Source organism: Scyliorhinus canicula, chromosome 2, assembly GCF_902713615.1.
Source record: "Scyliorhinus canicula chromosome 2, sScyCan1.1, whole genome shotgun sequence".
Classification (NCBI taxonomy): domain Eukaryota; kingdom Metazoa; phylum Chordata; class Chondrichthyes; order Carcharhiniformes; family Scyliorhinidae; genus Scyliorhinus; species Scyliorhinus canicula.
Window position 1 is genome coordinate 265078957 of NC_052147.1, and position 19704 is coordinate 265098660.

The window sequence follows — 19704 nt, forward strand, 5'->3', positions numbered from 1 at the left end:
ACCTGTCTAACAGAAATCCCGGATCAGAAACCTGTCCAACAGAAATCCCGGATCAGAAACCGGTCCAACAGAAATCTCGGATCAGAAACCAGACCAACAGGAATCCCGGATCAGAAACCTGTCCAACAGAAATCCCAGATCAGAATCTTGTCCAACAGAAATCCCGGATCAGAAACCTGACCAACAGGAATCTTGGACCAGAATCCTGTCCAACAGAAATCCCGGTTCAGAAACCTGTTCAACAGAAATCCCGGATAAGAAACCTGTCCAACAGGAATCCTGGATCAGAAACCTGTCCAACAGGAATCCCGGATCAGACACCTGTCCAACAGAAATCCCGGATCAGAAACCTGTCTAACAGAAATCCCGGATCAGAAACCTGTCCAACAGAAATCCTGGATCAGAAACCTGTCCAACAGAAATCCCGGATCAGAAACCTGTCCAACAGAAATCCCGGGTTACAAACCTGTACAACAGGAATCCGAGACCAGAATCCTGTCCAACAGAAATCCCGGATCAGAAACCTGACCAACAGGAATCATGGGCCAGAATCCTGTCCAACAGAAATCCCGAATCAGAAACCGGTCCAACAGAAATCCTGGATCAGAAACCTGTCCAACAGAAATCCCGGATCAGAAACCTGTCCAACAGGAATCCCGAATCAGAAACCTGTCCAACATAAATCCCGGATCAGAAACCTGTCCAACAGGAATCCCGAATCAGAAACCTGCCCAACATAAATCCCGGATCATAAACCTGTCCAACAAGAATCCCGGATCAGAAACCTGTCTAACAGAAATCCCGGATCAGAAACCTGTCCAACAGAAATCCCGGATCAGAAACCGGTCCAACAGAAATCTCGGATCAGAAACCAGACCAACAGAAATCCCGGATCAGAAATCTGTCCAACAGAAATCCCAGATCAGAATCTTGTCCAACAGAAATCCCGGATCAGAAACCTGACCAACAGGAATCTTGGACCAAAATCCTGTCCAACAGAAATCCCGGTTCAGAAACCTGTCCAACAGAAATTCCGGATCAGAAACCTGTCCAACAGGAATCCCGAATCAGAAACCTGTCCAACAGAAATCCCAGATCAGAATCTTGTCCAACAGAAATCCCAGATCAGAAACCTGTCCAACAGAAATCCCGGATCAGAAACCCGTCCAACAGAAATCCCGAATCAGAAACCTGTCCAACAGGAATCCTGAGTCAGAACTGTGTCCCAGATTAGGAAACTGTCCAATAGAGACGGGGATCAGGGGAACTATTCATTACGTGTCCCGGATTAGAAAAGTGTCCAATAGGAATTCTGTGATCAGGAAATTGTCCAATGGATGTCCAGGATCGGGGAAACTGTCCAATAGAGGCCTGGGATCAGCAAAACTGTCCAATCACGATCTGAGATCAGCGAAACTGTCCAAAAGGTGATCTGGGATAAGAACTCTGCCCAATAGAGATCCGCGATGAGGGAAACTGAAATTAAGATCTGGAACCTGTCTAACAGAGGTCTGGGATCAAGATTAGGACACTGCCCAACAGGAGTCTGGGGCAGGACCATATCTCTCCTTTCTGTGCAATGCGTAGGGACCGAATAAAAACAAATGATGGAAAGGAGGAAAGAATTAACGGGTAGGAAGAGAGAAAAGTAAGATCAGTGCAGTTATAAAACTTGCGCTTCCTCAGCTGCTTCAACAAATGCCAATACAATCGCCAAAAGTTAGAAACGATGGTTGGGGTGGGGGGTGGTTTAAGAAAGTACACATTTCTAATTTCCCACTTCCAACAGGCAGCGCCGACATAAAGCACACAGTGCAGCAGGACAGAAATAGCAGCAGACTGTTACATTTCAAAGAGAAGTCAAGTTTACCTTATCAGACAGTGAGAAATGTGCAGTTTCCCTGGCACACAGCAGAGCGATCAGACTAAGGAAAAACAGCGAATTACTGCGGCGCGGAGCAGGAGCCTGCTGCCTACCAGCAGTGAGTGAGCTGCACATGAATGGTACAAGCGTGTTCTGCCATTGATCCATTTTGTTCTTGGGATTGTTCTACACTTTCCCTTATTATAAGTTCCCTGTGGGCATTGGAGCTGGAGCACAGATATATCACAACGCAGGGGGATAGGAGAGGAGGGGAATAAAAGTTAAGCATCACACCACAGCCAAATTGCCAGCAAAAAAAACCACAAATTAAGTACACAGTGCCTTCATCATTACAGCTCCAAAAACTTTCAAAACACTCCCCTGGCCCCCAAAACAGTTCCAAAACTGTCACAAATGTTTTAATCCAAATTCAGTGCAAAAATATAATTCCTCCCTGTCGAAACAATCATTTTTTTGGCAACCAGAAAGATTAACAGGCGTCGGATTTTTTTTTTAAAATCTTGAAAGATGGTAAATCAACTAAAACGCAGCACATCTGAAATGAAATGAGCTTAACACTTGATCAAAAATTGTCACAAGAATGAGTTCAGTACTCACTGGGATGTTTCTCGCCGAGTTTTTAAAACTAGGAAGGCAGTGGAGGAATTTCAGTGCCTAAAGTTGCTGCCTGAAACCTGGGCAAAGCCCTTTGAATGGTCGCCCAGCTTTGCAAATGCTGCCCAGAACAATGAGACCATTTCAATCTGAAGCTTTTTTCTCTCTCTCCTCCTCCGAGTGATTAACATTCAGCCCCATGCCCCGAGTAAAAAGGCGACTTATTCTCCAGTTAAAGGTTTCGGAGGAGCAGAGGGTCAGGTGGCTAATCATTAAATCAAACTCCTGTCAACCCCCTCGACAATTACACCGAGCTGAAAAGGGAAAGGCTTTATTGCACCGGTTTTATGCAGAATAAATAACTTTACAAAACATTTTGCCGGAATTATTTTTTTAAAGGAGGGAGGGAGGGAGGGTCAACAATTACAAGAGGGACTTCGTGCAAACTTCTCTGGCTGCATTGTGCTGGGCTCTGGCACGTTTTGAGGCTGAAGTTTAGTTTTCCAAATACTGTTTACCCAGCCCCTGTCCTTGCAGTAAAGGCCACAGCTATCTGGCAACTCAAGACACCGGGCAATCTGCTCCTCAGCTCGATCTCAGCCAGCCCAGTTCTCAACCCTCCCTCCCCTCCCCTAAACCGCTCATCATTTCAGCGGGCGGTTTAGATGCACACAATACCCAAATTCTCAATAGGAGAACTCAACCGTGAACAAAAAAAAAAAATCACTTGTTCTCTTTCCCCCATCCCCATGAAAAGAAGACCAAGGAACTCTTAAAATGGTCCCTTCAAAAAAAAAATACAAGCTCTGTTTGAGCTAGCTGAACAAGGTGGGGTTTTTTTTTAAATTGTTTTTTTTAATGTTAAAACCGCTTTGCCCTTCTTGAAATAATGACTCCTAACTCCCCACCACCCCCACTCATTCATTTCCAAGAAGGGCTGCCACTGGAGCATTTACCAATCTCTGCCAAGATGTAACTAAGATGTGAAAGCAGCCCTTTGGTCACAACCCTAAATGGATCTGAAAAAAAGGGCACATTAGCAGCTCCCTTCCAGCACACTCTTTAAGTATTCGAGTTTTCAAGGAAGCCCTGCTCTCTTATTCTTGGGGCTAACTACATCACGCACAGGCCTCATTGAGCTGTAAGCTAATATTGTTAAAAGACCTAAACTGTGAATGCATGTACAAAGCCCATCAGCAAACTGCAATATTGATCTTTGCACAGTCTGAGAGAATGCCTTAGTGGACTCAACGAGTTTGGACAAATACTTGTATTGCTGTTGCCTCCCTCTTAAGAGTGTGTAGAGATGGTACTTCAGTGCTTCCCTGGAAGTGCACCTCGAGACCCCTGCAATCCATCAAAGAATGCAAATTGGAATGGAGACAAAAACAGGCAGACAGCGGCGTGTTAAATAACAGTACAGCTCAGAGAGGAGTGCTTCCCGAGAATGCTTGCGAGGCACGCAGTTAAAATAAATCCCTGCTCACCATTCATGTCGATGACAAACCAAAGTGATAACTAAGAGTAGAACAAATATAAAGCGCGGCTAACTGACAAATTAAACCGCAGGAGTTTAAATGTTTACAAGACAAAAACGAACAATCAGAATTCTTCCCAGGGCAAAGGCATAATTAAAAGTAATAATGATACTTTAAAAAAAAATCTTCCACTTTCTACATGAGAGGGAATTTATTCCGGTCGAGTGATTTGATGTAGCATTTTGAAATCATTTCTAATTGTGCAATCGACTGGCCTTGTATCAAGGAGATTAAAACGAATGTTGCCTGTTTTCATTGGCATTCCTAACCCATCTTGCTCCCTTCTCTCTCTCTCTCTTCCCGCACAGCAGTTAAAGGATGTTTTGTATTTAAGAACTTTCGTTCAAACGACTTAAAACCAGGGCTAACTCCCGATTTACTGATCAGGAAGATTGCAAAACCAGATGTCCAAGACGTGAACTGTTGCAAGAGTCACGCTTTATTCACTGACGAACAGACAGTCGGTATTTGAATAAAAGAACAGAAAATGCAAAAGGAACTGCCAACACAATATTAAGGACATACACCCCTTACCTACACCTGCTCCTGAAATATGACGGTGAGTGGCTTTTTTGAGTGTCTAATTGGGGTACCTCTATGCTGCTAGTTTGTATTTCCACATGCCACTCTATAAATCAACTTCCAATGGCTTTAGGAACATGCAGACAGACCCATTTCTCATTTGTTTCATTAACCCTTCAGCTGCCAGTGGATTAATCTCAAGATGAACGATTTCTCCAAGAATTTTATTCTGATAGGGTAAAGAGCACGAAAGCCAAAACAATTTCCTTTTCACTTATCCCCAGGATAAGGAGGAATTATACATCCCCTTGCACAGGGTCCAGCCAATCTGATAGTCCAGAAGGTTAATATGTCTGCAGTGGTTACTTAGTATTTGCTGTTTCTATTTTTTTCTCCATTACATTCAGGGACAGTAGCTTTACATTTTTGTTGCAACTGAGACAAAGGTTCTGATTTGTTGCTTACTGTCCCAGGAATCTAAATATTCTTTCTTTATTAATTACACCAGACGCTATATATTTTCCACTTTCAGACTTTTGAAAATATTTGTGCAGAATTGAGTGAATTAGGCAAAATAAGAGAAAAAGAAAGGTAATAGAATGTATTTATGTAATAATAATATGTATTAGTGTCACAAGCAGGCTTACATCAACACTGCAATGAAGTTACTGTGAAGCCCCCAGTTGCCACACCCCGGCACCTGTTCAGGTACATTGAGGGAGAATTCAGAATGCCCAATTCACCTAACAGCACGTCTTTCAGGACTTGTGGGAGGAAACCGGAGCACCCGGAGGAAATCCACGCAGACGTGGGGAGAACGTGCAGACTCCGCACAGACAGTGACCCAAGCTGGGAATCGAACCCGGGTCCCTGGCGCTGTGAAGCAACAGTGCTCACTACTGTGCCGCTATGCCCTATGTTCTTTTTTCATGTATGGAATGATCTGTCTGGACTGAACGCAGACCAATACTTTTCACTGTACCTCGGTACACATGACAATAAACAATTCCAATCCAACATCTATACGGCACATTTCGTGATTTCAGGACAGGCTAAAGCATTTTACTGCCACTTTAGTCAGGTGTAGTCACCATGACGATGTAGAGAATTGCAGCAGTCAATTTATGCAAAGCAAGGGCCCACAAACACTAATGATATTATGGCAGGATAATCTGCTATCACTTAGGGATAAATATTGGCCAGTACCATGCAAATTAAAGGTAAGAACTAAATCAATTAAAATAGGTGACAGAGTCGGTTGGAAAATGTAAAGGTTTTTTATTTAGCCAAGTTCTATCTGGACAAATAGGCTGGATTGAGTCTTCCTCGCCACCAGCCAAAATTAGAGAGAGGAGGGTAACTGCAGTACCGTCCAACAATAATAGCAGCAAACTCACAGTCCCTAACATAACATTTCACAAAAAAAGGTCAGTGAGCACACTGAGACACAATTGGAGCAGTTTGAATTACACCAGCTACAACACAATAGAAATAAATTCATGTCTTTCGCAACATTAGCAAAAACTCCAGATGTACGGGGGGGGGGGGGAATAACTGCCATTTTATTTATACCACTCCCAGAAGATTGCTTGCTGCCAATTTCTAAGTGTCATTACGACACGTGGAAGACAATCAACAAAGTTAAGAAAGTTAGATGTGTGATCTGCTGTTAAGAGTTTTTTGCACATTTTACAATTTGGGGTCCAAAATTAAGTGTTTTCTGATTTTTCTTCCACTGTGGAGGAGTGGAGGAGAGCGTAACTTTTTGCATCTGTTCAACTGAGTTTGCTCTCATTACATTGAGAATTCCGCAATTGGATAATGCTTGTTAAACAATATCGATTGTGTTAGTAATACTGACAACTAATTTAAGGTTATCAGTGAGGCTCGCAGTGTGACTCATATAGCATGCCCGAAGTTACATATATTCACATCCAGCCCCGACCTTTGTATACAGGAGGAGCATGTCCATGCATTGTGCGTTTTTCAACTAAACAGAAGCTTGGAGTCAGCCATTTCCTAGTTCATTCCCCATGGCAATGCATTGACTAATCAGAGTCAACCTGTCTGATTTGAATTTGAACAAAAGCTTGACAGCTAACTGTTTCCTGGTACCTTCCCCATGGCAATACCTCTACCAATCAGAGTTCACCTGCCAACCTATCAGCACTCCTTATATAGTATAAATCGTTCCTTTTACAACAGGTATTCTTGATAACTGTCTTGATGGGTGCAGGGCGAAAGGCTTTGACAGCATGTCTTTTTTTACGGCAATTCATTAAGAATTATTTCAAAATGGTTGCACACCAGGGCGTGGGTGCAGTCTTTTTGTGGAATTGTGTCTGGTTGGTTCCCCCTCGCCCAAACACTTACCACCATAACCTGCTTCCCCCCAACTCCCCATTGCTGCCCCAACTCCAAAAATAGCACAACCCCTTTAACGGCAAGCTTTGTAGTGGCATCTCTTGCAAGCTTATTTACTCTGCTCAGATGGTTTCCAAGTGAGACATAGGTAGAAGAGTCACAGTTCAAAAATCAAGAAGTAATTCAGGTTAACACAGTTAGGCAGCAGCTAGGCTGAAGATTGAATGAAGATGGGAAAAGTGACAAAAAAACATTCAATCTGACATTGTTGGGGGTTGAATTATGAGGTTGAGGTGCAGAACATAAAGCTTCAATGAGGAATGCAGGAAGTCAAAGATCTCCACTCATTGAAAAAGCACAGAATGGCAACTCAATATCTCGCACAATAATTTACATGGTGTGCATGACAACTCCAAACCCGATTACATTCACCAGTTTTTCTACATGTATTCTGCTCCCCTGGGGCAGAGTAACCAATATTCATGGACACAATTAACACTTCGGCCATCAAGTCAGTAGGCCCGGTTGTCAAATCGTTTCCTATTTATAACCAAGTGATTAGATGAAAAATGCTTATATATATTAAGATATTTAAAAATAGCAAGCACACATGCTGTGCAGATGTTCTGAAACATTGCTGCATGTCTCTGTCCAGGTTTTCATCTCATTCCTTCCATTCTCTTGCTTAGTGTGGCTTTCTTACCATGACACACACATGGGCACTGTGCCTAGTAATCATTTCTTCCATCAACCAAGTCAAACAAGGGCAGTTACTGACAAAATCCAATTCTATAACGATACTCTACTCTTTAAAGCTCAAAGTCCAGAATTACATTTTGAACACGTCACTCCTCATAGCATAAGATTGAAGGGGCATTTATTTTGTAGTGCATTCTGCAACAAGTTCTCCGTCAAGTCACACAGCATCTGAAACTAAATTGCTGTTCCTTTATCGTCATTGGGCCAAAATCTGGAACAACACTGTGGGCGCACACAAACTGCAGCGGTTCAAGAAAGTGGCTCACCACCACATTCTCAAAGGCAATGAGGGCTGGGCAATAAATGTTGGCCTTTCCAGCGATAGCCACATCCCACCAACAAATAAAAACAACACTCTGACCTCCCAGGGAGACCCACAAACTGCTCCGTTCTGGAGTCTAGTCAGGGCTAAGAGGGTCCGGACTTAACATGGAGAGAAGCTGTGATTCTTCTCCTTGGGAAAGAGAAGGTTAACAAAGAACAAAGAAAAGTACAGCACAGGAACAGGCCCTTCGGCCCTCCAAGCCTGCGCCGACCATGCTGCCTGTCGACACTAAAATCTTCGACACTTCTGGGGTCCGTAACCCTCTATTCCTATCCCATTCGTGTATTTGTCAAGATGCCTCTTAAATGTCTCTATCGTCCCGGCTTCCACCACCTCCTCCGGCAGCGAGTTCCAGGCACCCATTACCCTCTGTGTAAAAAAAACTTGCCATGCACATCTGCTCTAAACCTTGCCCCTCGCACCTTAAACCTATGCCCCCTAGTAATTGGCCCCTCTAACCTGGGAAAAAGTCTCTGACTATCCACTCTGTCGATGCCCCTCATAATTTTGTTGACCTCTCTCAGTTCGCCCCTCAACCTCCTTCGTTTCAGCGAGAACAAACCAAGTTTATTGAACTGCTCCTTATAGCTAATGCCCTCCATACCAGGCAACATCCTGGGAAATCTCTTCTGCACCCTCTCTAAAGCCTCCACATCCTTCTGGTAGTGTGGCGACCAGATTGAACACTATACTCCAAGTGTGGCCTAACTAAGGTTCTATACAACTGCAACATGACTTGCCAATTTTTATACTCAATGCCCCGGCCAAGGAAGGCACGCATGCCGTATGCCTTAGAACATAGAACATAGAACATAGAACACTACAGCGCAGTACGGGCCCTTCGGCCCTCGATGTTCCGCCGACCTGTGAAACCATCTGAAGCCTATCTGACCTACACTATTCCATTTTCATCCATATGTCTATCCAGTGACCACTTAAATGCCCTTAAAGTTGGTGAGTCTACTGCTGTTGCAGGCAGGGCGTTCCACACCCCTACTACTCTCTAAGTAAAGAAACTACCTCTGACATCTGTCCTATATCTATCACCCCTCAATTTAAAGTTATGTCCCCTCGTGTTGGTCATCACCATCCGAGGAAAAAGACTCTCACTGTCCACCCTATCTAACCCTCTGACTATCTTATATGTCTCTATTAAGTCACCTCTCAGCCTTCTCCTCTCTAACAAAAACAACCTCAATTCCCTGAGCCTTTCCTCGTAAGACCTTCCCTCCATACCAGGCAACATCCTAGTAAATCTCCTCTGAACCCTTTCCAAAGCTTCCACATCCTTCCTATAATGTGGTGACCAGAACTGCACGCAGTACTCCAGGTGCGGCCGCACCAGAGTTATGTACAGCTGCAGCATGACCTTGTGGTTCCGAAACTCAATCCCCCTGCTTATAAAGGCTAGCACACCATATGCCTTCTTAACAGCCCTATTAACCTGGGTGGCAACTTTTAGGGATTTATGTACCTGGATGCCGAGATCTCTCTGTTCATCTACACTAATAAGAATCTTGCCATTAGCCCAGTACTCTGCATTCCTGTTACTCCTTCCAAAGTGAACCACCTCACACTTTTCCGCATTAAACTCCATCTGCCACCTCTCAGCCCAGCTCTGCAGCTTATCTATGTCCCTCTGTATCCTATAACATCCTTCAGCACTATCCACAACTCCACCGACCTTCGTGTCATCTGCAAGTTTACTAACCCATCCTTCTACACCCTCTTCCAGGTCATTTATAAAAATGACAAACAGCAGTGGCCCCAAAACAGATCCTTGCGGTACACCACTAGTAACTGAACTCCAGGATGAACATTTGCCATCAACCACCACCCTCTGACTTCTTTCAGCTAGCCAATTACTGATCCAAACCGCTAAATCACCTTCAATTCCATACTTCCGTATTTTCTGCAATAGCCTACCGTGGGGAACCTTATCAAACGCCTTACTGAAATCCATATACACCTTTTTCTCATTAGAACGGAGAAGGATGAGGGGCGACTTGATAGAGGTTTATAAGATGATCAGGGGAATAGATAGAGTAGACAGTCAGAGACTTTTTCCCCGGGTGGAACACACCATTACAAGGGGACATAAATTTAAGATAAATGGTGGAAGATATAGAGGGGATGTCAGAGGTAGGTTCTTTACCCAGAGAGTAGTGGGGGCATGGAATGCACTGCCTGTGGTAGTAGTTGAGTCGGAAAATTTATGGACCTTCAAGCGGCTATTGGATAGGTACTTGGATTAGGGTAGAATAAGGGAGTGTAGGTTAACTTCTTAAGGGCAGCACGGTAGCATTGTGGTAGCACAATTGCTTCACAGCTCCAGGGTCCCAAGTTCGATTTCGACTTGGGTCACTGTCTGTGTGGAGTCTGCACATCCTCCCCGTGACTGCGTGGGTTTCCTCCGGGTACTCTGGTTTCCTCCCACAGTCCAAAGATGTGCAGGTTGGGTGGATTGGCCATGAAAAATTGTCCAAAATTCTATGATTAACCTAGGACAAAAGTTCGGCGCAACATCGTGGGCCGAAGGGCCTGTTCTGTGCTGTATTTCTCTATACATCAACAGCTTTACCCTGATCCACCTGTTTGATCACCTTCTCAAAAAACTCAATAAGGTTTGTGAGGCATGACCTACCCTTCACAAAACCGTGTTGACTATTGCTAATCAACTTGTTCTTTTCAAGTTGATTATAAACCCTATCTCTTATAACCTTTTCCAACATTTTACCCACAACCGAAGTAAGGCTCACAGGTCTATAATTACCAGGGTTGTCTCTACTCCCCTTCTTGAACAAGGGGACAACATTTGCTATCCTCCAGTCTTCCGGCACTATTCCTGTCGACAAAGACGACATAAAGATCAAGGACAAAGGCTCTGCAATCTCCTCCCTGGCTTCCCAGAGAATCCTAGGATAAATCCCATCTGGCCCAGGGGACTTATCTATTTTGACATTTTCCAAAATTGCTAACACCTCCTCCTTTTGAACCTCAATTCCATCTAGCCTGGTCGACTGAACCTGAGTGTTCTCCTCGACAACATTGTCTTTCTCCAGTGTAAACACTGACGAAAAATATCCATTTAACGCTTCCCCTATCTCCTCTGATTCCACACACAACTTTCCACTACTATCCTTGATTGGCCCTAATATTACTCTAGTCATTCTTTTGTTCCTGATATACCTATAGAAAGCCTTAGGGTTTTCCTTGATCCTATCTGCCAACGACTTTTTGTGTCCTCTCCTCGCTCTTCTTAACTCTCCCTTTAGGTCCTTCCTGGCTAACTTGTAACTCTCAAGTGCCCTAACTGAGCCTTCATGTCTCATCCTAACATAAGCCTTCTTCTTCCTCTTGACAAGTGCTTCAACTTCCTTAGTAAACCACGGTTCCCTTGCTCGACAACTTCCTCCCTAACTGACAGGTACATACTTATCAAGGACACGCAGTAGCTGTTCCTTGAAAAAGCTCCACATTTCGATTGTACCCATCCCCTGCAGTTTCCTTCCCCATCCTATACATCCTAAATCTTGCCGGACAGCATCATAATTGCCTTTCCCCCAGCTATAATTCTTGCCTTGCGGTATATACCTATCCCTGCCCATTGCTAAAGTAAACATAACCGAGTTGTGATCACTATCACCAAAGTGCTCACCTACATCTAAATCTAACACCTGGCCGGGTTCATTACCCAGTACCAAATCCAATGTGGCCTCGCCCCTTGTTGGCCTGTCTACATACTGTGTCAGAAAACCCTCCTGCACACACTGCACAAAAACTGACCCATCTATAGTACTCGAACTATAGTATTTCCAGTCAATGTTTGGAAAGTTAAAGTCCCCCATAACAACTACCCTGTTACTCTCGCTCCTGTCGAGAATCATCTTTGCAATCCTTTCCTCTACATCTCTGGAACTATTCGGAGGTCTATAGACAACTCCCAACAGGGTGACCTCTCCTCTACTGTTCCTAACCTCGGCCCATACTACCTCAGTAGACGAATCCTCAAGCGTCCTTTCTACCGCCGTAATACTTTCCTTGATTAACAATGCCACCCCCCCCCCCCTCTTTTACCATCTTCTCTGTTCTTACAGAAACATCTAAATCCTGGAACCTGCAACAACCATTCCTGTCCCTGCTCTACCCATGTCTCCGAAATCGCCACAACATCGAGATCCCAGGTACCAACCCATGCTGCAAGCTCACCCACCTTATTCCGGATGCTCCTGGCGTTGAAGTAGACACACTTCAAACCAGCGTCCTGCTTGCCGGTGCCCTCTTTTGAACTTTTAACCCTATCCCTGACCTCACTACTCTCAACATCCTGTACACTGGGAGTACAATTTAGGTTCCCATCCCCCAGCTGAATTAGGTGGAGACTACCTTCTCCACCTGTGTTGACCCTTTCAGTGACCTGTGGACCTGTACACTTAGATCTCTCTGACTATCAATACTCTTTGAGGGTTCCACCATTCACTGCATATTCGCGACCTGTATTAGACCTTCCAAAATGCATGACCTCACATTTGTCCGGATTAAACTCCATCTGCCATCTTTCTGCCCAAGTTTCCAAATGATCTAACTCCTGCTGTGTCCTCTGACAGTCCTCATCGCTATCCGCAATTCCACCAACCTTTGTGTCGTCCTCAAACTTACTAATCAGACCAGTTACATTTTCCTCCAAATCATTTATATATACTACAAACAGCAACGGTCCCAGCATTGAACCCTGCGGAACACCACTAGTCACAGCCCTCCAAACAGAAAAGCACCCTTCCATTGCTACTCTCTGCCTTCTATGATCTTGCCAGTTCTGTATCCATCTTGCCAGCTCACCTCTGATCCCGTGTGACTTCACCTTTTGTATCAGTGTGCCATGAGGGACCTTGTCAAAGGCCTTACTGAAGTCCATGTAGACAACATCCACTGCCCTACCTGCATCAATCATCTTTGTGACCGCCTCGAAAAACTCAATCAAGTTAGAGAAACATGACCTCCCCTTTACAAAACCGTGCTACCTCTCGATGATCTGTCCACTTGCTTCCAAATGGGAGTAGATCCTGTCTCGAAGAATTCTCTCCAGTAATTTCCCTACCACTGACGCAAGGCTCACCAGCCTGTAGTTCCCTGGATTATCCTTGCTACCCTTCTTAAACAAAGGAACAACATTGGCTATTCTCCAGTCCTCCAGGACATCACCTGAAGACAGTGAGGATCCAAAAATTTCTGTCAAGGCCTCAGCAATTTCCTTTCTTGCCTCCTTCAGTATTCTGAGGTAGATCCCATCAGGCCCTGGGGACTTATCCACCTTAATATTTTTCAAGACTCCCAACACCTTGTCTTTTTGGATCTTGATGTGACCCAGGCTATCTACACACCCTTCTCCAGACTCAACATCCACCAATTCATTCTCTTTGGTGAATACTGACGCAAATCCACAAAGAATTTAGTAGACGCTATGAAGGGAATTGGATCAATGCTTATGTTTTTTTGTTTCCCTTCTCACACCTAGTGGTGCACAAGGCAGACTTCCATCGGTTGCCATAGCAAATTGTACCTGTAACAGGTCGCTAGTCTGTGGCCAGTTGCTTATAGCTTGCGGGATGCCACACCACGTCAAGCATGGCTGATCAGGGGTCTCTCCTGCTCTTACCGGCAGCATTTTCATCTTGGAAGCATTTTGCACATTGATGCTCAAACTATTGGCTTTGTTATGAATGTACCTTCCTTGGCCATCCAAGTCCTGGGTAGGACTTGAACACAGAACCTCTGGCTCAGAAGCAGGGACACCACCCACTGCACCACAAGACCTTTGGATGAACATTTGAAAAGGAGAAAATGGCAGGTTTATTGAGAAAGAGTGGGGCAGTGAGATTATTTGCATGGCCTCCTCAAAGAGCTGACACAGGTCTGATTGATTGAATGACCTCCCTCGATATTGCATCGATCTATGAATCTAGTATAAAATTCAAGAGCTAGAGTGCAATTCTGGTCCTATTACAAAGTGTCGGACACTTTACTTAGATTCTGCCGTAAATACTCCCTTGGATTTGGCAAAGTCTCATTCATGGGCGGCGCATGGTGGCTAGCACTGCTGCCTCACAACACCAGGAACCAGGGTTCAATTCTGCCCTCGGGTGACTGTCTGTGCGGAGTCTGCACTTTCTCCCCGTGTCTGCGTGGGTTTCCTCCGGGTGCTCCGGTTTCCTCCCACAGTCCAAAGATGTGCAGATTAGGTTGGCCACGCTAAATTGTCCTGTTGTGTCCAAAGGTTAGATGGGGTTACTGGGATTAAGTAGGGGTATTCTTTCAAAGGCTTGTGTAAAATCGATGGGCCGAATGGCCTCCTTCTGCACTGTAAACTCTATGATTCTATGAAGAACCCTGAATTCCCTTGGAATTTCTGCAGCCTCAGATGGGTGACATCCCTCACGGGCACAAACAGTCTTCCACCATACCGCTGGCAAAGTTACAACAGGTCCATTGGTGGAAATGCCAATGAAGGTCAGGGGCATTGGACAGGTTTTCTGGCCCTTCGTGTCGGTGGGATCATCCGGTCCCCTCAGGTCGACCCCCCCCCCCCCCCCCGCCCCTGCCCCCAGCGGGCGAGCCATGCAAAACGGCGTAGACATTCAGCGGGACCGGAATAAACCGTAGGCTGCCAACGGCTCGCCGCATCCACCACAGGGAAACCCACCGGGAGAGGCCGGAAAACCGCCGGCTGTGCAAGTTTCTGCTTCTTGCAGACGCACTTAGGCAAAAAACAATGAGGCTAAGGGTAGAAGAGACTGACTCTTTGAGACCAAGAATATAATTATTCAATTTTAGTGGAGAATAATCCAATATCTTTCTTGCATAAACTTTTGACTGAGCCCTCAAATCAATGTTAATCTGTCAGAGCGTTTTGTTTTTTTAAGTGGGGTTTGATCTTTAAGAGTTATGCTAATATTAACTACAAAACGGAAAGTTCATGCATACAGATGGATTTTCTGTCTCTAGTGGCTTCTTGGATACAGCAGCATAGAGCATTTACGACACAGTTTAAAGATAGCTGCTGGCACTACAAAGGTAGATTAATTACTGCAACTGGAATCATTTTCAATCTTCAAGTCCTCTACATACCATGGGTATTCCCTAAATAACTACAGCCCACTGGTACAGCTGTCCTTCAGGTGGCTGTCTCTTTAATAATGGATGCCATCATCCCATTATATCACTTCCATCTCCACACACTTTTGCACATCATCGTCTCTCACAATCAATCATTCCGCAGTTCTGTTTTCTTTTGGATCCCCATGTTGTGCCGACCGGGGGATCGGATCGGGCAGTCAGGCCTCCACCAACATTATTGGGCAGACAATGACTCATTGGGTAGTGAAGACCTTTGTCCAGCCGATGTGAGAGATGCTACAGCGAGGCACGGTCTTTTTCTTGGTGACCGATAAAACCCCTTTTGGTATCGGTGGCTGGGCAGAGGTGAACATTCCTTTTGCTCCCTTACCCTTTTCAGCCACTCGTCCGGTGGGGCATACAACCTATCTGCGAATCTTCCATAGTTTGGGAACGGTTTGAATTGCTCCACTTCCAAGCGACAATGTTTTTAGCTCGTCCCTGTGATTGCAGGTTTTGACTTGATAGAGGTCAGCTAAAGCAGCCTGCAAATGGAGAAGGTGCCAGCTGCATGGATTTCTGGTACTTCAAATGCCTTCCCTTAGCTAATTCTGTTTACAGGGATCTGTCGCCTCGTTAAGGCAGGAATTGTGGAAAATGCATGTGCAAACATAAAATGCAAGAACGAGTGAGGTCACCCGGCCCAAAGGAAAGCAAACTGAGGCATTTTACCGAGCCGACAGAGGCCTGATCACAAAGACTATTAAGGGTGAATACAAGTTCACTTATCCCATCAAGGTGCATACATGCTACAACAGTGCTGGTGTTACTCTGCAACTTAAACAAATGAGCTTGTGAAGGGAATACACTAAAAAAAGGAAACAGATTTTTGTACCAGTTATAGATCGTAAAATATGCTTTGTCGAACAAAAGAACTAACTGCCCCAGTGTCCTAAATATCCAAGAACTGCTCAGTAGCTCACAGATATCTCTGGGATCATAGAATCATAGAATGTACAGTGCAGAAGCAGGCTGTTTGGCCCATTGAGCCTGCACCGGCCCTTGGAAAGAGCACCCTACTTAAGCCCATAGCTCCACCCTATCCCCGTAACCCCACCTAACCTTTTTGGGACACTGAGGGCAATTTATCATGGCCAATCCACCTAACCTGCACATCCTTTGGACTGTGGGAGGAAACAGGAGCACCCGGAGGAAACCCACGCACACACGGGGAGAGCGTGCAGACTCTGCACAGGCAGTGACCCAAGCCGGGTATCGAACCTGGGACCCTGGAGCTGTGAAGCAACTGTGCTAACCACTGTGCCGCCCCTCTTGCTGTGTACAAACTGGTTGCCTATGTAACAACAGCAATCACCACAACTTATATTTAGATAGCTCCTTTAATGCAAGGAACGTCGCAGGAAATGATAAAAAAAATAGCATGACTGTGAGCCACCCAGGGAGATATTAGGTCAGATGACTAAAAGCTTGGTTAAAGAAGTGGGTTTGAAGGAGAGGTACAGAGGCAGAGTGGGGCAAGGAAGTTGAGACCTATGTAAGTGAAGGCACAGTCACCAAAGTGGAGGAATTAAAAGAGGCCAGAATTGGAGGAGCACAGATACCTCCTAAGGTTGTGGTGTTGGAGAAAATTTAGGGAGGCGGAAGGCCAGGGCGGGATTTTAAAAACAGGAGAAGAAGGCTGTGAAATGCCTTGGGATGTTTCATTACGCTGAAGGTGCTGTTTTTATATATATATAAACTGTGGTTGTCCTGGCTGCCCCAGTACCACATTTGTACATGTAACCCCTGGGCAATGTCCCACCCCAACTAACAGTTAATGGATCAGTTTATAAAACCCTAGACGCAGGCCTTGAAAATGCCGAACGCATTTGGAAAAGGTTATTCTTAAAAGTGACTCGTCTGGTCCTCTCTCCGGATGATGTCAGGAGTTCCAGAGAAAATGAAAAACCACAAGGATACTCAAGCCATGACATCACCAGTAAAACGCACTGCACCAGGGTAATAAAACTGAAAGTTTAAATTAAAAACTCTAAATGTTTAAACTTCATAATCGAATAAGGGGATCTAGTGTTCATCAGAGCCGTTCATTCAGATTGATGCTGACTCTATATCCACCCCTAATGAATGGGCCCTTGAGCTAACGTATTGGTTAATACCTCAGCAAATTCAGACAGTTATATTAAAGTAGTATCTCACAAAAACATTTCAAGGCCATAGCATTAAATAGACCTGATTTACTGGAGGTTAATAAGAAGTGCTATCAGGGCCAGGGTGGGATGGGGTACAGACAGTGCCAAACACCAGGGCCCAGGGCTAGACCTTCAGGCAGATTCATGACTCTGTCTTTTTATTTTGAAAAGCCTGCCAGGACACCAAAGCTGCCCGAAGGTCAACAGGAGCACAGAAACTGTCAGGAGCGCGCTCTCGCTCGAAAAATAGGGAGTGAAACTTCTGCAATTCTAGAACCATTTGAATGTTGTGTGGGTATGTGAGTGGGGTGGGGGGGGGGGGGGGGTGGAAGTTTAAGAGGTAGAAGGGAAGGCTGGATGGGGGCTGCAGGAAGATTGGAAGGGGTGGTTAGAGTGTGGGTTTGGGTCAGGCAATGGGGAGGTTGGAGTGTAGGCTTTGGGGCATTGGGGGCAGTTTAGAGGAGGGGACCAAGGGAGCATGGGGGAGGGGTTTGAGAGGAGGTGGGTGGAGGGGAAGGTTGGAGGAGAGGTTGGGGGAAGGTTAGAGGGGGTTGCAGGGGAAATAGTGGGTTGGTAAAAGGGGGGTGTTGGAGCGAGGATAAGGGGAGGTTGATGGGAGGTTTCTGTGTGTGTTGGTAAATGTTAAAGGGGGGTTGGACAGAGTATTGGGGGAGGATGGAAGGAAAACTACAGTGTAGGCCAGGGGGAAGATTGAAGAGGGGTTGGAGGGGGCATTGGGGGGAGGTTTTAATGTGGGTTATGGGAAGGTAAAAGGAGGGTGGGGGGAGGCTTTGGCGGGTAGATAGAGGGGAGGTTGGGGTAAGTTTCAGGAGAGGTTAGCTATAAAGTTGAATTTCTTTGTAAATCTCGTGATTTCCTTGCAGCCACTTTCCTAACCTCATTTGATTGCTTGGTAATTATTTGTCTTTTGTGACAGGATTTTAGGAAAATTGGATTATAAATATATTGGGCAATTTAAGAGTTAAAATCCTGGGGTTACAATGTGTTTGACAGTCATTTAAAAAAAAAATGTATTCTGTTTTGCAGCGCCTGGGTGGTTTTAGCAGCCAGCAGGTGAAATTGACAAAGGAATGTGTTTTTCAATCTGGGCTAATGCACAGTGATTAACTGGGGAAGTCCCTGGGGAGTTAATGTGCTTCAGGAAAGTTAATTTGTGTTTTTTGGCTTGGGGAGATGATATGGGAGCTGGGTGGAGCTAAGAGAGGTTTATTTTAGAGAAAGGCTTTTGGAAGTGAAGTCTGACCTGGCAAGCTTTGCTTATTAAGACCAGAAGTAAAGGCAGTTTCTTTCCCAGTAGGAAAAAAAAAGTAATAAATTTTAAAAGCAGAGCAGTCTTGTCTCAAGACAAGGGAGAGGCTGAAACAACCTAGTTGAAGTGGCTATTTGAAGATTTTCAGCCAGAGTCTGAAGGGTTTCCAACAAGAACCAGAATATGTTCTGTAACGCAAGTATTGCTGTATGCTCGGCTGAGTTTTAAGCTGTATTGAGAGCTGCATGTTTCTTTTCTTGTTTAATGGGGAATTAAGTAGTAGTACTAAAGGATAATTGTAAGCTGTTCTTTTTTGGGTGTGAAGTTAAAAGGTGTAACATTGTATTCATGATAAAGTTTTGTTTTAGAAATACGAGTGCCCTATTTCTACTCCTGGAGGGAAGTATTCTTTCCGCACAGTCTTACAAATCAACTAAAATATTGGGGCCTGGTCTGGGATCATAATGCCATCGAGACTCAGCATTGGGCCTCCAGTTTCACCATTTCTCCAGTCATTCTGCATGCAGATCTAATGAAAGAAAGGCAAAACCTTAGGGGTGGGGGTCACATGATGTGAGTACGAGAGCGGTTACGTTTTCGCGAGCAGGTGCTCTGCTCATCTTGTAATTCTTTATTTTACCTTGGTGCACATTTCATATTTGTTTTGGGCTATATGTCTGGACGATCCTGATTGGCGATTTGCAAGAAGGACAGAGATAAATTGATGCTGGGGTTAAGTTGTGTTGTGTGGGATATCTTCAACGGACATTTAGAACTGGGGTTTTCACGTTTTTTCTTTGTTTTATTTTCTTTTACGAGGCTGGGTATAAATAATCCGTGATTGGTTTCTGAATGGATGTAACATCCTCATAAATATACTGTTAAAACAAGAAAGGCAAAACTTACATTTATCCAGCACCTTTCACACTGTCCCAAATTGCCTTCCAGCCAATTAAGTACTTTTGAGTTGTAGTCATGAGTAAAATGTCAGCAATGTTCTCAAATGGCAGAGCGGGTTCGACGGGCTGCTCCTGATCATAATACACATGTTCATAGGTTATTCTGGGATGGATAAGATGGACTGGGCTAGATGGTCTGTCTTTGTTACCCATAATTATCCTGCG

At 44.8% G+C, this 19704-nt stretch overlaps 1 protein-coding gene across 5 annotated transcripts in view; it reads right to left on the reverse strand.

Moving 5' to 3' along the window:
• Window positions 1-19704, reverse strand: part of gli2a (GLI family zinc finger 2a) — a 488975-nt gene that overhangs the window by 238034 nt on the left and 231237 nt on the right. Inside the window, exon 1 of one of the 5 annotated variants that reach the window (XM_038790040.1) lies at window positions 2483-3007. The exons of 3 other annotated variants lie outside the window; for them this stretch is intronic. The gene's annotated coding sequence lies outside the window, so the exon portion shown is untranslated. Of the gene's footprint in view, window positions 1-1870; window positions 1962-2482; window positions 3008-19704 lie in introns of those variants that run through there. One more of the 5 variants, XM_038790042.1, reaches the window with a different exon arrangement.